Source organism: Armigeres subalbatus, unplaced genomic scaffold, assembly GCF_024139115.2.
Source record: "Armigeres subalbatus isolate Guangzhou_Male unplaced genomic scaffold, GZ_Asu_2 Contig149, whole genome shotgun sequence".
Lineage (NCBI taxonomy): Eukaryota > Metazoa > Arthropoda > Insecta > Diptera > Culicidae > Armigeres > Armigeres subalbatus.
In genome coordinates, this window is record NW_026942275.1 from 450,994 (window position 1) to 471,143 (window position 20,150).

The 20,150-nt window shown below is 41.8% G+C and overlaps 1 protein-coding gene and 1 pseudogene across 1 annotated transcript in view; one reads left to right on the plus strand and one right to left on the minus strand.

Annotated features, from left to right (window-relative positions):
* LOC134202871 (uncharacterized) overlaps positions 1–20,150 on the minus strand; it is a 156,539-nt gene that overhangs the window by 115,919 nt on the left and 20,470 nt on the right. The window lies entirely within an intron of this gene.
* LOC134202862 (uncharacterized) lies at positions 10,653–11,398 on the plus strand (annotated as a pseudogene).

Genomic DNA, 20,150 nt, shown 5'->3' on the forward strand with positions numbered 1-20,150 from the left:
ATGTCAGGGCTGGTAGCGACCAAAGCCACTCAAAATAGTGACATTAGTGACTATTGCTGACGAAAAAAGGGACCAAATAGTGACTTTCAGTTGCAGAAAAAGTGACCAAATAGTGACTTCCAATTTCAGTTGCAAGTTCGATAAGACGAAATCAAGCGTTTTTGGGTCGAAGGAGAATATTTTTTCCGTAATTTGTGGCGGAAAACATCTTTCACTCACCACGCAAATCTTTATCTACTCAGTGACTAAGTAAAATTGTATTGCCATCTCTTTTAACCCCACGGAAATTTTACTCAATATCAGTCAAAAGCAGGACTACTCAAAACAATGAGTAGTCTTGCAAGCAAATCAAATTTTTACGCCGCTGGAAGTGAGCAAAATATGGTTATCACTCATAACACCTGTTTTTCTTTCCCGAAAATGATTTCTCGGCGAAAATCTGCGTGAATGAGCATTCACTTCTTTTGAGATTGAGTGAAAATAACAATCATTGGATTAGCTGAACACCTACTTTAGAAAGATGCAAATAATTCTACGATTTGTCACTGGTGCCACGGAAGTTTTTGGAATTTTTAGTGCGACAGGAACAACAGTACGGATCGTTTTGGTAGAAAACGAAACAAAAATTATGAAGATTCATGTACAACGAGCCTGGGATTGAACGCTCGACCTCCTGCTTGTAATGAGGACCATGCTCTCTGAACTTTTAAATATTTTTCCTACAAAATACGCAGATTTTCCGACTTGCTGCGTATTCATGAACGATTTTTGCTATGGAATTCGACAGCGCATGCAATCTTCAAAATTGGGGAGACTTGATCTTCTTTTTATGACATCTACTCAAAAAATATTTTTTTAGTGCAAACCCTTCATTACATCTGTCCAGTTGCAAAAATATGAGAACAAATTATATTTTCTTGAATGTTTCTAATATTTTTTTTATATAGATGACTAATGAGGGATCAAGTCTCCTCAAATTGAGGCAACAACTCAAAATCCAAAAATCATGAAATTGTGGTGGCAGAGATGTCCTACAAAGTTGGCAAAAAATCTGTAATACACGCCGGTATATTTGCTGTGCATGCGCCCGCGTGTATTTGGTGAGCACCATTTTGTTAGATTGAATTGACATTTCGAAAACTCAAATATCCATCTATTAGTTGCACTCACTGAATGAATTTTATTTGAAAATTTAAAATATTTTATTGTGAAAAATAAAAGAGCAGATTTTTTGCCAACTGTGCAGGACATCTCTGTGTGGTGGAATGTTGGCATTTTTATCAATGAAGATCATTCAGCATATTTATGGATTTGTGCTGTGAAAAAAAATGATAGCATTTGGTCATTATTGGGAGAAGTTGTTCAAATTTTGCGTGGCCACTAAAACATCTTTAGGAGGAACAAAACACAGTAAATAATAGAGTAAATAAGGTTGTCAATCAAAAAAAATAACTCACATAACGATCATTTGTCTAGAGGATCTATTATAAAAATGCGGTATAACAATACTACTTTAGTTCTTGGTAAACAGGGGAGAAGCATGTCTTCCAAGAGGTCAAGTCTCCCCAACTTCCCCTACTGTATAAAGATTGAGTTTAAAAAAATGAAATCGACTGTATATACCAATTTATAAATTGTGACGTGAAACACCTTCAATTAGCTACTGATGAAATGCCAATAAAAGCAGCGAGTTAAATGGCTGGCGAAGTTTCAGAGCGATCATTTTTTCCAAGATCCGTAATTTTATTACTGCCATGAAGTATCATCCGATGGATACATCAAGTTTTATAAAAAAAATCTTGGTCAATAGTTTCAAAATAGTTGAAAATAGTGACTTTTTGCGAGAAAAAGTGACTTTAGTGACTTGAGGTCGAAAAAAGAGACTTTTTAGTGACTAGGCCGAAAAAAGTGACCAAGTCACTAAAAAGTGACCCGCTACCAGGCCTGGTATGTGGATAATCAAATTTCGGACGAGTATTATGGACTATATCCCTTCCACACTAACTGTTAACGATAAGATTATATGGATGGTAAACAAATATCATACTTGAGAATCGCGGCTCCGCAAAGTGTCACACACGACTGAGCCTGCCAAATAAATGAAAAGGTTAAAAAAAATCGAATTTCGGACAATTAATTTTGAATGGGAGATGAACTGAAATATTTCATCGAAAAGTCTCATCAAGCAGCATCTAAAGGACTCATAATTCTAGCTTAAAGCTGGTAATCCATGTTAACTGAATGCAACAAAACAATTGAATGTCAGTCTGACCTATCTGGTTAGAATTATTGGCAAACATTCTTCTTGGTTCTGTGTAATCAAGTGTCCGAAGTTTAAAACTGTTATGTACGACCCCTGCGCATTCGATAAGAACGAAATGTCAGAAATCTCGCCTGCTATGTTTACCTTCGGGTACAAGCGAGGCATCGGACCATGTAACACGAATAAAGGATTATTAGTTCTGTAGACTCGTAACCGATCAGTCGTTTCTTGCCTGAACTCCCCGATATCACGGTTAATAGCAAGACTCCAAGCCTGACTCTAAGTAATTCTCAAGGACATAAAAGTGGCGACGAAGGATAACTAAGAATACGCGTGCTTAGTGAAGTGTGATAAAGAAACCAGCCGTTGCTGTGAAATCGTACAATCTATAATACTACAGTGAGCATATCGCAACCGCCTGGTGAGTCGCAGTGGTAAGGGAAAGCATAAATCGGAGGAAACGAAAAGGCTATTTGGTGTGGTTCCAGATTACAAGCTGTTGATTAGTTTCGTTGGCGCATTTGTATGGTTAACCTTCATTCACCGTAAGCCAAAGGACGTAGAAGATCAGCAAGGCTGTCGGACCGAATTCCAGAACTCTTTGATATCCAGATCGCAAAGTTTTCATCGGTCTTTCTCCTTCACGTGTGGCAAAGGTCGCGGTTTGGCAACGGCCACGCATCGATTGGTGAGTCCATCTTATTTTTCTATTTTTCCGTTCATCCATTCAACAAACCAAAACAAATCACATTCGAGCGCTCAATCATTTTTTTTGTTCCTTTTATTTATTCTGATATTGTGTGTTGTGTTAATTGGCGCCAATATTTTTTATAAATACCCTTTTGTTGAAACAAAACACCTATTGATTTAGACATGAGTCACTCTGCCATGGCTTGCACAGTTGAACCCTATCGCAGGGGTAACAGCTTCAATGATTGGTTTACACGACTCAGATATTTTTTTAAAGTGAATAAGATAACTGATGACGAAAAAATGGCATATTTTATAACCCTTAGTGGCCCGATAATTTTTGAAGAAATTAAACTTTTATATCCCGCCGGGAACTTCGAGGAAATTCCATTTGATGATCTAGTAGCCAAGTTGAAAAACCGCTTAGACAAAACAGATTCGTCTATAGTGCAAAGATATAAATTTAGCATCAGAGTGCAACAACCTGATGAGACTACTGAAGATTTCGTCCTTGCACTCAAATTGCAAGCGGAGTTTTGTAACTTCGATAATTTTAAGGAGGTCGCAGTTCTTGATCGCATTATTGCGGGGTTGCGAGATAAACATTTACGACAGAGACTCCTTAGTGAGGAAAAGTTAACTTTAGCTTCAGCTGAAAAAATAGTTGCTACATGGGAAGTAGCGAAGGCAAATGCGGGCACGGCTGAAATTCCCAGGGATTCTGCAATGGTTGCTGCGATCGGACAACTGCCCAGACCAGAATATGGGACGGCGTTGGGTAGAATGGCAAAAGTTTACAGTTTAGCAGATAGGTACCAGAGAGATGAAGCAGCTGGGAGCAGCCGTGGTCCAGTAAAGAGCAGGTTAGGCTACAGACCTTACGAAAGGACAGGGCAGGCAGAAAGGGGACGGTATTATTCTGGTTCGCGAGGAAGAAGGGAAAACGTAAATGGAAGGCAGCGTCCTGATTATTCACAGATGGTCTGCAACTACTGTGGCGTTAAAGGACATATTAAAAAAAATGCTTTAAATTAAAAAACTTGCATCGCGATGCAGTAAATTTGGTAGACAGCTACAAACCGGGGCCATCAGCGGATAGACACATCAACGAATTGCTAAGCAGAATGCGGACGGTGGATTCGGAGGACGAAAGTGACACAGGTGAATTGCAATGTATGTTGGTGACGTCCATCAATAAGATAAGTAATCCATGTATAATACAAGTTAATGTGGAAGGTAAAGACCTGGAAATGGAAGTTGACTGTGGCTCGTCGGTTACGGTAATTAGTAAACAACAATATTTTTCAACATTTGACAAACCTTTAAAAACATATGACAATCAACTGATTGTAGTAAATGGGGCTAAATTGAAAATTGCAGGGAAGGCTGCGGTATTAGTGAAATTCAATGGGATTGAACAAATGATGTGTTTATTAGTTCTGGATTGTGATAATTCCTTTTATCCCCTTTTTGGTCGAACTTGGCTGGATGCCTTTTACCGCGATTGGAGAAATTTTTTTTCAGGTTCCATGACCATTAACAACCTGCAAAGTGAATCCAGCGAAACTGCTGTTGAGAGATTAAAAGTAAAGTATAGCAAAATATTCGAAAAGAATTTTTCCACACCTATTAAGGGCTTCAAGGCGGAGTTAGTGATGAAGGATGAAATTCCTATTTTTAAAAAGGCTTATGAGGTGCCTTATCGACTTAGAGAAAAAGTTGAAGAATATTTGGATAAGCTTGAGAAAGAGAAAGTGATTACACAGATTGATACAAGCCAATGGGCATCACCAATCATTATTGTGATGAAGAAAAACAATGAAATCCGGTTAGTAATAGACTGCAAAGTGTCGCTTAATAAATCACTAGTTCCCAATACATATCCTTTACCAACGGCTCAAGATATCTTTGCTAATTTGGCGGGTTGCAAATATTTCTGTGCCCCTGATTTGGAGGGTGCTTATACACAGTTAGAACTTTCAGAGAGATCCAAAAAGCTGGTGGTTATAAATACAATGAAGGGGCTATACACGTATAATAGGCTTCCCCAGGGAGCCTCTTCAAGCGCGTCTATATTTCAACAAGTGATGGACAAGATTTTGGAGAATATTGAAAACGTGTCGTGTTACCTTGACGACGTTTTGATTGCCGGGAAATCCGTAGAGGAATGTTACAGAAAACTTGTATTAGTTTTAGATAGACTAGCTAATGCTAACATTAAAGTAAATTTTGACAAATGCAAATTTTTCGTACAGGAACTCGCACATTTGGGACACATAATAAGTGATAAAGGTCTAAAGCCGTGTCCGGATAAAATATCTACAATTGAGATGGCAAATGCCCCGAAAAATGAGTCAGAACTAAAGTCTTTCCTAGGTTTAATAAACTATTACCACAAATTTATTCCAAACCTGTCTTCTAAATTGTACCATTTATACAATCTTTTGAAAAATAATGTGAGGTATACATGGGATGACAATTGTCAGAAAGCATTTGAAAATTGTAAGAATTCACTGGTAAACGCAAACCTTTTGGAGTTTTTTGATGCTAAAAAACCGTTAGTGGTGATTTCAGATGCTTCCAGTTATGGTTTAGGAGGTTTAATAGCTCACGTGGTAAATAATGTAGAAAAACCAATTAGTTTTACTTCTTTTTCATTGAATGCGGCACAAAAGAAATATCCAATTTTACATCTGGAAGCGTTAGCACTAGTTTGCACAATTAAAAAATTTCACAAATATTTATATGGGCAACATTTCACTATTTATACCGACCATAAGCCTTTAGTAGGGATTTTTGGAAGAGAGGGTAAAAACTCAATTTATGTTACGAGACTTCAAAGATTCATACTGGACTTATCAATTTACGATTATGATATAGTATACAGACCATCCAACAAGTTGGGGAACGCTGACTTCTGTTCCAGATTTCCATTGAAGCAGGACGTTCCTGAGGAGTTAGACACAGAAGTAATTAAAGCATTAATTTTAGCAAGGGAATGCCAATAGATTCATGTATGATCGCACAAGCAACGAAGAATGACGATTTTTGAAAACAATAAAAGCTTTCATGCTAAGGGTTGGCCTGAAAAAGTAGAAAAGCATTTTGTGGACGTTTTTGCGAACCAACAAAGTTTGGAACTGGTAGACGACTGTTTATTATATAAATCCAGAGTTATGGTGCCTAAAATTTACCAAAAACATATTTTGAGTCTTTTGCATGGGAACCATGCGGGTATAGTTAAAATGAAGCAACTGGCACGAAGGATGGTTTATTGGTTCGGCATAAATGCAGACATAGAGAGTTATGTTAATGCATGTGAAGCTTGTAATGCTATGGCAATTGGACGTAAAGCAAAAGAGTCATCCAAATGGACGCCAACTGTGAAACCTTTTAGTAGAATACATATAGATTTTTTCTTTTTTGAACACCGTACGTTCCTTTTAATAGTAGATAGTTTCTCCAAATGGATTGAAGTTGAACATATGAAACAAGGAACGGACAGTAGCAAGGTGTTAAAGAAATTATTGGCTTTTGCAAGATTTGGATTACCTGATGTTCTAGTGTCGGACAATGGTCCACCGTTCAATTCTTACCATTTTGTCAACTTTCTCGAAATGCAAGGTATAAAAGTTATGAAAAGCCCTCCGTACAATCCTTCAAGCAATGGTCAAGCGGAAAGGTTAGTCAGAACAGTGAAAGAGGTATTAAAGAGTTTCCTACTGGAACCAGAAGTGGCAAAGTTGGATATGGAAGACCAGATTAGTTTATTTCTATTCAATTTCAGAAACAATAACCTGACAAATGACGGGTTCCTACCGTCTGAAAAAGTTTTTAATTATGCTCCTAAGACTATTTTAGATTTAATAAATCCAAAAAAACATTATAAGTATAACATATCTGCGCCACAGTCACATCATGAGACCATTTTGGAACCTTTTAGCGGGAGAATCCCAGAAGATAAAGCAGATGACGCGAAGAATAATCTGATGGCTGGAGATGAAATATGGTATAAAAACCATAATCCTCATCTCCACGCGAGATGGATAAAAGCAATCTTCATTAAAAGGTATTCTCTCAACACTTTCCAGATACGGATTGGAAGCACAAACGTAATGGCGCATCGGGAGCAGATCAAGATCTGTAAGGACGCGGCATCCTGGCAAAGGCCGAACGTCTTAATACGTAGGCAGGGCTGGTAGCGACCCATGCAGGTCAAAATAGTGACTTTAGTGACCAAAGCTGACGAAAAAAGGGACCAAATAGTGACTTTCAGATGCAGAAAAAGTGACCAAATAGTGACTTTCAGTTTTAGTTGTAAGTTCGATGAGACGAAATCAAGCGTTTTTGGGTCGAATGAGAATTTTTTTTTTGTAATTTTTGGCGGAAAACATCTTTCACTCAACTCTTTTTTCTTAAGCAGACCCCAGACGAGAGATATATTGAACATACTTTTCTCATCAAACTTTTCTTCAATATTTTCACTGATTAGCCGGCAAATCAGTGGCACTCACATCATCAATCTTTTTCTTCAATAATCAAGAGTTTGTCAAACATTTTCCGTCGTCTGGGGTGCTTTAGAACGAACTCAGAAGAGAAACGAAAATCGTACACGCTAACTTTTATCTACTCAGTGACTAAGTAAAATTTTATTACCCTCTCTTTTATTCCCAAGGAAATTTTACTAAATATCAATCAAAAGCAGGACTACTCAAAGAGTAGTCTTGCGAGTAGATCAAATTTTCACGCAACTGGAGATGAGCGAAATATGGTTATTACATAAGACCTATTTTTCTTTTTCGAAAAATGATTTCTAGGCAAAAATCTGCGTGAATGAGCATTTTCTTCTTGTGAGAATGAATGAAAACTACGCTCATTGGATTAGCTGAACACCTACTTAAGAAAGATGCAGAGAACTTTACAATTTGTGATATGTGCCACGGAAGTTATTGGAATTTTATGTGCAAAAATAACAACAGTACGGATCGTTTTGGTAGAAAACGAAACAAAAATTATGAAGATTCAGGTACAACGAGCCTGGCATTGAACGCACGACCTGCTCCGGATCATGCTCTCTGAACTTTTAAATATTTTTCCTCCTAAATATGCAGATTTTCCAACTTGCTGTGCGTATTCATGAACGATTGTTGCTAGGAACTTCGATTGCGCATGTAATCTTCAAAATTGGGAAGCCTTGATTCTCTCTCTTTGATACCTAATCAAAAAATATGTTTTTTAGAAGGTTAAAAAATTTTAAACTTCCATTTACTTCCACTATAATCACTAATGTATCATCAGATACGTATTTCGTTTTCTACTTGAAAACTTCTTCAGTGTTTTGTTATCGAGTCGATAACAAAACACTGAAGAAGTTTTAAAGTAGAAAACGAAATACGTATCTGATGATACATTAGTGATTATAGTGGAAGTAAATGGAAGTTTGAAATTTTTTAACCTTGTAACATTTTCCCCTAAGACGCTCAATATTAATTATTTCATTTTTTAAAGCAAACCCTTCATTACACCTGTCACATCTTCAAAAAAAAAAAACTGCTTGGGAACAATTTATATTTTCTTGAATTGTTTTTGCCAAACTTCTCAAGGATCAAGTTTCCTCATAGTATGGCAACAAATCAAAATCCAATTATCCGGTAAATGTGGTGGTATGTTGGCATTTTTATCAGTGAAGATCATTTAGCATATTTACGGCTTTGTGCTGTGAAAAAAAATATAGCATTTTGTCATTATTAGGAGAAGTTGTTCAAATTTTGCGTGGCCACTTAAAAACAGTAAATAATCGAGTAAATAAGGTTGTCAATCAAAAAATAGTTCGCCACATAACGATCATTTGTCTAGAGGATCTATAATAAAAATACGCTATAACAATACTAAACCAAGCAAAGATGGGACAGATATGAAATTCACGGCAATATAGTTCTCGGTAAAATAGTGGAGAATTAGGTCTCCCAAGGAGTCTTCCCACCTTTCCCATACTGTATAAAGTTTAAGCTTTAAAATAAAATTGGAATCGGCAGGTCTCCTGCTTGCATGACAATATACCAATTTTTAAATTGTGACAAACACATTTAGTTGGCTACTGGTGAAATGCCAATAAAAGCAGCGAGTTTAATGACTATCGAAGTTTCTGAGCGATCATTTTTCCAAGATCCGTAATTTCATTTCCGCCATGATCAAAGCATCATCCGACGGATACATAAAGCTTTATTTATTTTTTTAAAATAAATAGTTTCAAAATAGTTGAAAATAGTGACTTTTGCGACAAAAAGTGACTTTAGTGACTTGAGGTCGAAAAAAGAGACATTTAGTGACTTGCCCGAAAAAAGTGACCAAGTCACTAAAAAGTGACTCGCTACCAGGCCTGCGTAGGCTAGAGCCCGGCGCCAGCAGGAAGATCGAGACCGTGAAGAAACGGAGCAACTGTACCGCGCTAATAACACACGAAAGTTCTATGAGAAGTTAAACCGTTCACGTAAGGGCCACGTGCCACAGCCTGATATGTGTAAGGACATAAACGGGAACCTTCTTACGAACGAGCGTGAGGTGATCCAAAGGTGGCGGCAGCACTACGAAGAGCACCTGAATGGCGATGTGGCAGACGAAGATGGCGGTATGGTGATGGACCTGGGAGAACGCGCGCAGGACATAATTCTACCGGCTCCGGATCTCCAGGAAATCCAGGAGGAGATTGGCCGGCTGAAGAACAACAAAGCCCTGGGGTTGACCAACTACCAGGAGAGCTATTTAAACACGGTGGTGAGGCACTGGCTAGAGCGCTGCACTGGGTCATTACCAAGATTTGGGAGGAGGAAGTTTTGCCGCAGGAGTGGATGGAAGGTGTCGTGTGTCCCATCTACAAAAAGGGGCGATAAGCTGGATTGTAGCAACTACCGCGCAATCACATTGCTGAACGCCGCCTACAAGGTACTCTCCCAAATTTTATGCCGTCGACTAGCACCAACTGCAAGGGAGTTCGTGGGGCAGTACCAGGCGGGTTTTATGGGCGAACGCTCCACCACGGACCAGGTGTTCGCCATTCGCCAAGTACTGCAGAAATGCCGCGAATACAACGTGCCCACACATCATCTATTCATCGACTTCAAAGCCGCATATGATACAATCGATCGGGACCAGCTATGGCAGCTAATGCACGAACACGGTTTTCCGGATAAACTGACACGATTGATCAAAGCGACGATGGATCGGGTGATGTGCGTAGTTCGAGTTTCAGGGGCATTCTCGAGTCCCTTCGAAACCCGCAGAGGGTTACGGCAAGGTGATGGTCTTTCGTGTTTGCTATTCAACATCGCTTTGGAAGGGGTAATACGAAGAGCAGGGATTAACACGAGTGGTACAATTTTCAATAAGTCCGTCCAGCTATTTGGTTTCGCCGACGACATAGATATTATGGCACGTAACTTTGAGAAGATGGAGGAAGCCTACATCAGACTGAAGAGGGAAGCTAAGCGGATCGGACTAGTCATAGTTGTTGTTGTTGATCGAAGCGGTGTGCGCACGGTTTAAGTTTGCTCCGTCAATTTATCGAATTTACTGTGTATTTGGTATTGCAAAACTTGCTAGGCTGTTGTGAATGTACATCTATCTTTTAGAAAACTAGAATTCTACCATTAGCCCGATTTAATCGCTGATTCCTGCCTAAAATCAAAGTGAAAATAACGCTATGGATTGCAACAAGTGTCTTCTTCCTGTCACAAAGATCAGCCATCCATATTCTGCAATGCATTGTGTGCCGGACTGTATCACGCTTCTTGTGTCGGACTAAACGATCAACAACTCGCTGCAGTATCGCCGCCCAACAAAAACAGTTGCTGGATGTGTGATGTGTGTTTGGATGAGTTCGTGCAGTGGAGGAAAACGAAAAAAGAATTAATCGTTCAAAGCGCGCTGGAGCCGAAATGTGCATTACATCGTGACGTCGAAGAACTGAAGGCAAAAGTTGAAACAATTATGTCTCTACTTGCTCCGAATGTAAAATGTTCTGCGAATAGTGCCATACAACATTCAACTCCTAAAACATCACTGAAATTTTCTAATACAGCACCATATGTATCAAGCGCCCGCATAGAGTCATTCGTTCCTGATGCTTCAGGTCGATCATTCACTTCTACGAACATGGAAGAGAGTTTCGCAATGGTACTTGCGAATATTGATGGCAGTGTTTCGGAAAGAGACGTACAGGTCATGGTTACAAAATGTTTGGGTGCTTGTGACAAAGAACGTGTCAATGTAAGAAAACTGGTTCCGCGATGGGTGGACAGTAACACGCTGGACTATATCTCTTTCAAAATTGTTCTGGACACAAAATGGAAATCTGCTGCTCTAACGTCAACTACATGGCCAAAAAATGTTAAATTTCGAGAGTTCCGACAAAACCTGTGCACATGGAAACCTGATATTATATGCTAGTTTTGTAATCAAATATTATACGTTGACATGCTTTATGTTTTAATTTGTATTATTTTCTTTTGTTATTGTTGTGTGCTTAATACCATTACGAAATATGTTGATTGTGATTTTATGTTATGTGCAAGCAGTTATTTTACGTCCAATGTTACAAATCGTATTACAATATCAAATGCTTTATAAATTTAAGTACATTCAATTAGACTATAAGATGTCCGTTGAATTTAATAAATAAATTAATAAATAAATAATTAAATAAATAAATCAACACGTCGAAGACGAAGTACATGATAGGCAGAGGTTCAAGAGAAGACAATGTGAGCCACCCACCGCGAGTTTGCATCGGTGGTGACGAAATCGAGGTGGTAGAAGAATTTGTGTACTTGGGCTCACTGGTGACTGCCGAAAATGACACCAGCAGAGAAATTCGGAGACGCATAGTGGCTGGAAATCGTACGTACTTTGGACTCCGCAAGACGCTCCGATCGAATAGAGTTCGCCGCCGTACCAAACTGACAATCTACAAAACGCTAATTAGACCGATAGTCCTCTACGGACACGAGACCTGGACGATGCTCGTGGAGGACCAACGCGCACTTGGAGTTTTCGAAAGGAAAGTGCTGCGTACCATCTATGGTGGGGTGCAGATGGCGGACGGTACGTGGAGGAGGCGAATGAACCACGAATTGCATCAGCTGTTGGGAGAACCATCCATCGTTCACACCGCGAAAATCGGACGACTGCGATGGGCCGGGCACGTAGCCAGAATGTCGGACAGTAACCCGGTGAAAATGGTTCTCGACAACGATCCGACGGGCACAAGAAGGCGAGGTGCGCAGCGGGCAAGGTGGATCGATCAGGTGGAAGATGACTTGCGGACCCTCCGCAGACTGCGTGATTGGCGACGTGTAGCCATGGACCGAGCCGAATGGAGAAGACTCTTATATACCGCACAGGCCACTTCGGCCTTAGTCTGAATAAAAAAAAAAAAAAAAAAAAAAAAAAAAAAAAAAAAAAAAAGGGGCCCGGCGTATAGACGAACCATATGCCAGAGGCGCCGACAGAACAAGAGGAAGGCCGTGAAGACGAAGAGCGTGGGCTTTCCAGGGGAAGCAGTAAGCGGAAGCACCAAAACGTTGAGGAAAAAGCTTCAAGTGTTAGAAAATCTAAACGTAAAAAGAAATCGAACAAAAGTGATGATTATTGTTATTATAAATAATTTCAAATAGGGGCCCTCCTTAGCCGTGCGGTAAGATGCGCGGCTATAAATCATGACCATGCTGCGGATGGCTAGGTTTGATTCTTGGTGCCGGTCTAAAGAATTTTCGGTTTGGAAAATGTCTCGACTTCCCTGGGCATAAAATATCATCGTGTTAGCCTCATGATATACGTATGCAGAAATGGTAACTTGGCTTAGAAACCTCGCGGTTAATAACTGTGGAAGTGCTTAATGAACACTAAGCTGCGAGGCGGCAATGTCCCAGTGGGGGATGTAATGCCAACGAAGAAGAAGAAATAATTTCAAAGGCCATACGATACAGATAAGCATATAGTTCAAAATTGAATTTCGAATTGATTATATGATTTTGTTAAATGTTAAGCAACTCATTTTCTAGTTTATGAATTCGATCAAAGATTTGACAAATGTCAAGATATAGTAAGATAGAACTTCTCTGAAAGGGGGAGAATTGTTATGTACGACCCCTGCGCATTCGATAAGAACGAAATGTCAGAAATCTCGCCTGCTATGTTTACCTTCGGGTACAAGCGAGGCATCGGACCATGTAACACGAATAAAGGATTATTAGTTCTGTAGACTCGTAACCGATCAGTCGTTTCTTGCCTGAACTCCCCGATATCACGGTTAATAGCAAGACTCCAAGCCTGACTCTAAGTAATTCTCAAGGACATAAAAAAAACGATGTGTGCGAAATATGAATCATATGCAACCTGCTGTCCGAAGTTCGAATCTCTGTTTGATTCATTTTCATAAATTACAAACATTGTACGTAATATTTTGCATATATCAGTCCCATAGTTCAAAGATAAGTGCTGTACTTTGGGGTTGTAATAGTGATTAGAACAGTAGTGTGGCTTAAAATATTTGTTAACAGACTGATTTTATGGCAGAAAGTGCTTAAGCGTCCGAAGTTTGAATTTGCACGGTAATAAATTTCGTGTTTGTTCAATGTGTTTGTTTGAGTCAAATTGAAACCTTTCGCAAAATGAAGCTTCAATGCTCAAGCTGCCATGTATGGAGTGAAAGGAATAGGAAGCTTACCCCTAAACTGTATAAAAAGAAACGCTGCAAAAGCAAGTTTACAAGGCCATCTTATAACTACTGCAAACGAACTTTATTTATGGGCTCAATGACACCAGCAGAGAAATTCGGAGACGCATAGTGGCTGGAAATCGTACGTAAGTTGGACTCCGCAAGACGCTCCAATCGACTAGAGTTCACCGCCGTACCAAACTGATAATCTACAAAACGCTCATTAGACGCTCATTAGACCTCCTCTACGGACACGAGTCCTGGACGATGCTCGTGGAGGACCAACGCGCACTTAGAGCTTTAGAAAGGAAAGTGCTGCGTACCATCTATGGTGGGGTGCAGATGGCGGACGGTACGTGGAGGAGGCGAATAAACCACGAGTTGCATCAGCTGTTGGGAGAACCATCCATCGTTCACATCGCGAAAATCGGACGACTGCCGGGCACGTAGCCATAATGTCGGACAGTAACCCGGTGAAAATGTTTCTCGACAACGATCCGACGGACACAAGAAGGTGAGGTGCGCAGCGGGCAAGGTGGATCGATCAGGTGGAAGATGACTTGCGGACCCTCCGTAGACTGCGTGGTTGGCGACATGTAGCCATGGACCGAGCCGAATGAAGAAGACTCTTATATACAGCACAGGCCACTTCGGCCTTAGTCTGAATAAATAATAAATAATTATGGGCTCAAAAACGGTTTGGTGAACCTTCCCAATGTTTTGACTGTTGAAATATTCATTTAAAAAATAAAAAAAATGTGGTCGTTGTGGCCCAGAAGGTTGGAAATTTGAAAAAAAATCAGATATTTTCATTATTCAAACATCTTAAAGTTTACTATTTTCCCTAGTTGATATTTTTTCATGATAACTATAACTGAAAAACTTTTCATTCGTGCCAAAAGGAATCGGTCTATTGGTTCAAAAGTTATGAATGTTTGAAAACATTTTTTTCATAACACTTTTTTTTGAATATGTATTTTCGACGGGCACATTATCATAAAACCAATATTGAACATAAGACCAATCATGCATTTTTTAAGTACTTTATTACTACTAAAATCTACTCGTACGCTTATTTTTAATCGCAACAGAAAATGAGCGCCAGATAGTTGCCTAAGAAAAACATACCGCCAGAAAAAAACTTGGCCACAATATCCCTTGCTATATATCCTTAACTTCCCTCAAGGTGGGGCAGGTTGGCTTCCATCGTCCGCTGAACTGACGTAATCATCTCCTCCGCTGCCTTGACTTTCACTGCCTGTACTCTCAGCGACATTCAAATGTTCCTCGTAGTGCTGCTTCCACCTTTCGATCACTACACGTTCGTCCGTAAAGATGCTCCCATCCTTATCCCTGCACATTTCGGCTCGCGGCACGAAGCCTTTGCGGGATACGTTGAGTTTCTGCTAGAACTTGCGTTTTTCTTGAGAACAGCTTCTCGCACTCCGCTTCTTCCAGGCGGCGTTTCTTTTCCTGAAAAAGGCGGGTCTGCTGTCTCCGCTTCCGTCTATAATGTTCCACGTTCTGCCGGGTACCTTGCTGCAGCGCGACCGCCCGCGCTGCGTCCTTCTCCTCCAGAATCTGTCTGCACTCTTCGTCGAACCAATCGTTCCGTCGACTTCGTCCCATATACCCGACGTTGTTCTCCGCTGCGTCGTTAATGGCTGCTTTGACTGTATTCCAGCAGTCCTCAAGAGGGGCCCCATCGAGCTCACCCTCTCCCGGCAACGCTGCCTCGAGATGCTGCGCGTATGCAGTGGCGACATCAGGTTGCTTCAGTCGCTCTAGGTCGCACCGCGGCGGTCGTCGGTACCGAACATTGTTGATGACGCATAGTTTTAGGCGCAGTTTCACCATCACCAGATAGTGGTCAGAGACGATGTTAGCGCCACAATATGTCCTGAGGTCGATAATGTCGGAGAAGTGCCGTCCATCAATCAGAACGTGATCGATTTTGGATTCTGTCTGCAGTGGTGATCTCCAGGTGTACCGATGCGGGAGGCTGTGTGGGAAGTAGGTGCGGCGAATGGCCATATTCTTGGAGGCGGCGAAATCAATTAGTCGTAGGCCGTTTTCGTTTGTCAGCCGGTGTGCGCTGAACTTCCCAGTCGGTCTAAACTCCTCCTCTTGGCCAACCTGAGCATTCAAATCTTCTATGATGATTTTGACGTCGTGGCTTGGGCAGCTGTCGAACTCACGTTCCAGCTGCGCGTAGAATGCGTCCTTATCATCATCAGTGCTTCCGGAGTGTGGGCTATGGACGTTGATTATGCTGAGGTTGAAGAACCGGCCTTTGATCCTCAACCTGCACATTCTTTCATTGATCGGCCACCACCCGATCACGCGCCTTCGTATATCGCCTAACACTATGAAAGCTGTTCCCAGCTCGTGTGTGTTGCCGCAGCTCTGGTAGATGGTATGATTACCTCTAAACTTTCGCACTATTGATCCCTTCCAACAAACCTCCTGCAGCGCTACGATGCCGGATCCACGGTCCTTGAACATATCGGCGAGCATGCGTGAGCTCCCGATGAAGTTGAGAGATTTGCAGTTCCACGAACCGAATTTCCAATCGCATGTCCCTTTTCGTCGCAGTGGTCTTCGCCGATGGTTCCGGTCCGTACTCTCTTGTTGATTGTTCGTTGCTTATGTTTTTAAATGGCTGACTTACAGGGCCTGACACCAAACCCTCTAAATTTCCGGAGGACCATTCCTCCTTACTCCCTGTGGACCATGGTGCACAGTTTCACTTAGAGTCCCTCGCTGGCACTCGGACGATGATCAGCCTAACATAGAGAACAGACGCTGATGTGAGCCGATCCTGACATGGAGAACAGACGCTCAGTAAGATTTACACCTCCGCTCAGGCAGCAGGGACCATGTCCAAGGGCTTGACGACTCCTCCCCAGCTGTCTGTGAGTCAGGGGGTTCTGCCTAGGAGGTGGTGGGGTTAACAGGGGGCGCTGTTAATTCCCTCCCAAAAACCACATATCCGCAAGCAATCCTTATCAAGCGACCGTGTGCCGCTTAAAGCATACAAGCCCCTAACCCCGAATCCCAAGGTGTCAGGCGACCCGTGCCGAAGGGATGAATGGCCTGGGGGGTGAAACAATTAGCCAGGTCGTTAACGGAGCCTGTGGAGGTTCCACAGAGTGAGGGCTGCTTCGGTAGCAAGCGGGTGGCAGGGGGTGGGACCCACAACACCCCAAGTGGTGCACATGTGGTGCAAGCGAATGGAAGTTGGGGTATTACTCGTAATACCCCCACAGAATCGAGGGACCGAGTGTATGGGTGAGCACACAAGTAAGTCTCGCATGGTACGCATGGTCGGTAGTGTTAGAATGACTGAAGTCTGGTGAGGCCTGGCAGGAGTGTCGGGGGGCAGATACCTCTGCGGCACCTCAGAAGTAGGGGACACGAAAGTCTCGCTGCGACTGGCAGGAGTGTCGGGGGGTTGATGCTTCTGCGGCACCTCAGAAATCGGAGACATGTAAGGTAGTGGTGTGACCCCGTCCCAGGATGGGGAGACCACCACATTGGCTGAGGACTACCTGGGCCTCGAAACGTCAATGGGTGGGTGCTACCGGCATAGTACCTTATGGAGTCCTATTGACAGTATCAAAGCCCGGGTAGGCGAGTGTTAGGCACGCTTGACGTGCCGGGTGTTCCACGTTGAAACGATGCACAGGAGGTGCACAGAGTGGATAAAAATGGGAGATGGGGGTATTACAACCCCCACTGAGTGAGTGACTGAATGTCAAAGAGAGTGGTGCACAAGTGGTGCAAGCGATTGGGACTGAATGTATGAGCGAGCACACAAGTTAGACTCGCATGGTACGTAGGGTCAGAGTGGCTGCTTAGGCAGTAGTGTGATCCGGCTGTCAGGGACGGAATGAGTGAAGTCTCGCTAGGCCTGGCAGGAGTGTCGGGGGGCAGATACCTCTGCGGCACCTCAGAAGTAGGGGACACGAAAGTCTCGCTATGACTGGCAGGAGTGTCGGGGGGTTGATGCCTCTGCGGCACCTCAGAAATAGGAGACATGAAAGGGTCTGCCTCGTGGCTGAGGTAGGAGCGGCATAGGAGCCACCAACCTAGGGTCGCCTCCGGCTTGGTAGACAAGTGGTGCCACCCTGTTGCAGGATGGGGTGAACACCACACTGAGTGAGGACTGCCTATGCTGTGAGATGGCGGCATGGGGTACCCCCTGCAAGGTACCCGTTATACCCTTGCAGTCATTCAAGCGGCATAGGTAGGTGAGTGTTGGGGCACATGTGGTGCCAGTGTGTCTTGTGCAAATGTGTTGCATGGGGAGTGTCGAAGAGTTGAGGCGCATACGTGCACTTGTGTACGTCATGGAGGGGGCGCAATGCCCAATAGTCATCCCCAGTATTGCTTAATTGCGGGCCGGGGAATGACTGGAGAGGAAGGAGTTGGTTTTAGTGGGTCAGGAGTGGTGATCCCATCCCCACACTACCTGGGTTCGCCTCCCAGGTGTCTGTTTGCAGATTTCCATTACCTTCGTTAAAAAAAAAAAAAAAAAAAAAAAAAACACCTCCGAAGAGGAGCAAACCCCTCCTTCGCTGTCAGCATACGACCATAGTTCCCACCGGGGTTGGCAACCAGATCTTCCCTAAGGTTTCTCGTATCCAGGCCAGCACCACGGGGAGGTAGGGATAGGAGTTGCTGGGTAAGGGACTGAGGACCGCGAAATGGGGTCTATTTTATTCCTTCAGGTACGCGAAGTCCCAACAAACATTGGAAGCTGAAGAAGAGCTTGTTTCATGGCAAATAAGCTTCTTCAGCTAAAAAAACTAACTTGTTCAGCTTAAATTGTTTGTTAGGGTACCAATGGTACGCTTTACCCAGCATTTGCCAAAGGCTTGTACATGCATACAAGTAGTCTATTAATGTCTCAAAACATGCTCAAATTTGCTATCTAGTTCCCACTGAAGAAATTTTGAAATCTCTTTAAATTTTACGTTTTTGCTTTTCTGAGAAGATTTTTGTACATGCGTCTATCTGTTCCTCAAAGGTCACTCCTGACGGAATCCATGTTTAAAAGTGCTCGCGTTTTTCAGGGGCACACCGCTCGATCTGGAGGCGGCGCATAACTGTCATTTTTGTTGATTTAGTTTTGCTGCGTCGCAGCATGCGTGAAAAAAAAAATGACAGTTGTGCGCCGCCTCCGTATCGAGTGGTGTGCCCCCGAAAACGCGAGCACTTTGAAACTAGGATTCCGTCAGAAGTGACGTTAAAATCAATTGTTTCTTCGAAACAAGTCAGAAAAATAAGCATATTTTAATATCATATCATTTGTTATAATATTTTAATATTAATATTTATGTTATAATATTTTCAAATTGAAGTGAATTTGTTTCAAATAACATACATTTTATTTCGTAATTTAAGAGATTCATTGATGGATTATAAAATACATATGTAACACGCCTGAATAACGCATATAAAGTAAATTTATAAACACTTCCGAAGGAAGGGTCAAAAACTCACGTACACATACACACACAGACATCACCTCGATTCATCGTGGGCCTTATATTATATAAAAAGTTTGTTTTGGAGTGAAGATATAGCCTTTACGTACACTTTGTATACGAGAAAGGCAGAAATCAGAGAAAATCACAAGAATACTCGAAGTAAATATTCCACAAATATTCATAGAAATGGCGACTTTGGCAGGTTTTGTTCTATTACTGTCAGGGGTTTTCTATACATAATTACGCTCAAATTTGGCGCAAACATTCTTTGCATATTAAATAATGTTGTGATCAAATTTCATAAATGACAATAATAGAACAAAACCTGCTAAAGCCGTCATTTCCCTACGAGTTTTTCGATGAAATTCTCAACAATTTTCCATGACAAATTCAGGAGAAATTATTGGTCTTATTCAGGTTTTTACAGCCAGTTTCCATTTTACAGGCATATATAGATGAAAATTCCGAAGAAATTCATGAGAATTTCCCTGCAAATTTTTTTAGATTTTTTTCGAAAAAAAAGTCCAGATGAATAAGTTTTGGAGATCAAAGATGTCACAAACCTCTATAACTCTATAGTCTACCGATCATAATCTGTCATTTCATAAAGTTAATTTATTTCATACCTCTGTGGTTGGTCACCGTTGTAGACATTGCCGGATGGACCCTACAGAACAAACACCCGAAAGCAGCTCACCCAGAATCAAGAAGAAACTTTTACCTGGCTCTTCACATAACTTTTGCGCCTGTTGACATAAAGTAAACAGAAGACGTCATAAAGACAAACTGCCCTGGTCTGGTTGTCCATTAGGCAAGTGGCGTTGGGTGCAACAAATAGCAGAATAGATCTCTGCTACCTAATCTTAATACAAACTGCGATTACCCGAGACACGCGAAAACCATTCAATAATGAGATCTACTGATGGGCCGCTTGTTACAAACAGTTACAAACACCGGCTATAAAATAAATGCGGTAGCTGCAGAACAG